Below are 3,281 nucleotides of genomic sequence, written 5' to 3'. Positions count from 1 at the left end.
CCCAGCCCCTTCTCTTGACAGGCCAGCTTCGGCCGCGTTGCTCATTGGGCCCCCCAAAGAATGCCCCGCCCCCAAACTTGTGCGATTGGGAGAGGGCTTCACGGCTCCACCCCCCAAAGTCCGCTCCTCTCGCTGGTTGGTCACGCTTGACAAGGCCCGGGCTCCACCCCCTCTTTCCAATTGGTGACAGGATTCGCAACTCCGCCTCGTGCTCCTTCCTTGTTTCCCATTGGTTCTATACCAACAACCCGGGCCCCCTTTTGCTTTGTTAGTATTGGCCAAGAGCTGTAGCAGGCAAGCACCTCGCCGGTCTCCCATTGGTGAAGCCTTAGGAAACCTCCCAGCTACGATGATGTCACCTTTCTCCAGTCCAGGCGAGTCCTAAGTGGCTGATGGTCAGCGGCCTGCCTGCTCCTCACCAGGTGTGGCATTGGCTGGGAGGGCCGGTCCGGCGCTGGGCGGCGCTGATTCACCGGCAGCCGCGGAGCTCGGCTCCACCCGGCCTCGCCTCGGACCTGTTGCGAAGACCTGTCCCCGGGGAAAACTTCCGGGGACCTGCCAGGCGTCCCTCGAATGGAAGGCTGGCACCTCGCGTCGCCTGGGCGCTCTGCGCCGCTTGGGTTCGGGGCCGGAGCCCTGGGTCTGGTGGCCGCGGCCCTGGAGGTTCCGGGCTTCGCGGAACTCCGGCTGGCGAGGGCCCAGCCGCGAATCATCCCGGAGAGCGGTGCAGGATAGTGGCCGGTGAGCCGGGAGCTCGGGCAGGCGCCACGTGGCTGCTGCAGGGCTTGAGAAGAAAAGCCTGGCAGTTGTTAAATGCTTGCCGCCTGGCGTTTTTTCTGCCCTCAAGAAAGAGCTGGAATCGGGCTCCAGTATACAGCATTGAGCTCATGCGCCTTTTCCGCACCCCCCTCCACCCCCGGGAAGTGATGGAATAATTAATTACTTTCACGCGAGTGGGTTTTTAAAGCCGAGATTTCCTGAACCTACAGAATGACATTAAACTCAGATTCTTTGACTTAAATATCTTTTAGGGTTTTCCCCTCCCTTTTAATTCTAGATGAAGACATTCACAAGATTATTGGGGTTTTTTTGTTTTTTGTTTTGAAAGGGAGTTTTGCTCTTGTCGGCCAGGCTGGAGTGCAATGGCGCAATCTCGGCTCACGGCAACCTCCTTCTCCCGGTTCAAGCGATTCTCCTGCCTCAATCTCCTGAGTAGCTGGGATTACAGGTGCCCACCGCCACGCCCAACTTATTTTTGTATTTTTAGTAGAGACGAGGTTTCACTATGTTGCCCAGGCTGGTCTCGAATTCCTGACCTCAGGTGATCCACCAGCCTCGGCCTCCCAAAGTGCTGGGATTTCAGGCCTGAGCCACCGCGCCTGGCCAAGAATACTCTTTAAGATGTCTGCAAATGGTGTGTTTCCGCATGGGGTGGTACCAATATAAATGCTTAATAGAATGTTATGTATAGAAAACTAAAAAGTTTAAAGATCGTTCCCTAAACCTATCAAAATTTTTGAGATGAAAGCTATATGGCAAACCAAGCTACACTGCCAATGTACTGACAGATATCTCCAATTTTATAAGTAGAAATAAAGTTCTTGGTAGGTTGAGTCCCCAAAATACAAATGAGTAAAGCATGAACATATTTCTTTTTTTTTTTTTAAGTTTATTATTGTTGCCAATATATAATAGCTTACTATGTGTAGGCATCATACGTACATTATCTCTAATCTTCAACATAGCCTCATGAGGTAGGTTGTGTTAATTACATTTTGCAAGTGAAGAAACTGAGGCCCAGGGAGGCTAAATGATTTTCCTTGTCATGCATTCAGCTGCAGACATGGAAACTGAATCTAGGTCTATCTCACCCAGAGCCCAAATTACCAATCCTCCTGTTGGTAGTTGTATAAAGACAAGGTGGTTTAAACAGATTTCCAGACTGAGTCACAAAACACTGACAACTCAAGTACTAAAGAAAAAGAAAGACAAAGGTGTAAATGTAATTATGGTAGGAAATATTAAACATGTATTTTTTAATGGTCCACAAACCCACTAAAATTAAATCAACTCAATAAATAGAATAAACATGTAGTAAATCATGCCTGACATATAGGCATATTCTGGTTTCAGTGGTTAACTGGATCTAAAAACTGATTCTTTAGGAAAATACTAATGAAATACACATACTGTAGGTAAAGGTTTTCAAAGTACAATACAAAGTTGGAAATGAAGGTAGAAATATAACAGTTTTTTTTTTCTCCCCATCAGACAGGTAATGTGCCAATGCTGTAACAAGCTCTTTGGGGGGCACGTCTCACACATGAATGGGAACACCTAATTACTATGTTTATGAATACAAAAGGATCTAACAGTTTTTAAAGAGTATTTTTAAATTGCATGTTATTTGTAAAACAAACTTGAAAATCATAAACAAGTGCAATTCTACTAAAATACCCAAAGCGGTAATACTAAAAATGCTTTGATTTCTTTATCCTAACATTTTGGATTTTGTGTATATTTATATTTTCTCTTTGATTTTATTACAAACATTTGGCATATGTCTCTATTCTCTTACTCTCAACTCTTTATTTTAACCAAGTCCTACGTGAGTATCATGACCCTTCCTCTACCATCACCCTGACTGGAAAGTCACACTTATTTTTGTTTTAAAAAGGAGGAAAAAAGGTTGAAATCTGAGCCAGAAACAGCAAATAATTTAAATGCCAACAAGTCTAGCTTAGACTCCAAACAAAAATACTACATTATATAAAAATTAGAGAATCAGACTGAAGAATAGATCATGTTCGTTCCTTGGTGGTGGACGCAATTATCAATTAGCCAGCAACACCAACTAGGAATTAGTATAACGAAGACCTTCAAAGGGTATTTGGTGCCATCTACTGGAAATGAAGTAGTAAGTATAAAGCAAAGGTTTTGAGATTCGGAGTTTCCTAGAAATTATTTTACACAAATGTATGTGATGACCAGTTAATTAAGAAAACCTGAAAGTATAAGTCTTGAAGAAAGAACTGAGAATCCTAAGATAATGAAAAAGTGGTGACTTTCAATACCTAGTGCCTCAAAGGCATGATATAAACATTGACTGACTGAGAGTCACAGCTCCAAACATAGAAGTTGTGAATTCTAGGATGTTTGAACCTGAGTTTTACGACCAGAACTTTAAATAAAAAGCTATGTATAATAGCATAAACATGGGATGACAACAGTTTATATCTGAGCATATATCAAGATAAACTAATTGAGATATACCTTGAAAA

At 43.7% G+C, this 3,281-nt stretch overlaps 1 non-coding gene across 1 annotated transcript; it reads right to left on the bottom strand.

The window, feature by feature from the left end:
* Positions 1-2,265: 2,265 nt before the first annotated feature.
* LOC119627466 (small nucleolar RNA U13) lies at positions 2,266-2,368 on the bottom strand. Its single transcript, XR_005243657.1, has one exon. It is a non-coding gene; the product is annotated as a small nucleolar RNA U13 (small nucleolar RNA).
* Positions 2,369-3,281: the final 913 nt, after the last annotated feature.

This window comes from Chlorocebus sabaeus, chromosome 14, assembly GCF_047675955.1.
Source record: "Chlorocebus sabaeus isolate Y175 chromosome 14, mChlSab1.0.hap1, whole genome shotgun sequence".
In the NCBI taxonomy this organism is placed as follows: domain Eukaryota; kingdom Metazoa; phylum Chordata; class Mammalia; order Primates; family Cercopithecidae; genus Chlorocebus; species Chlorocebus sabaeus.
This window is presented reverse-complemented; position numbering and strand designations above follow the sequence as displayed.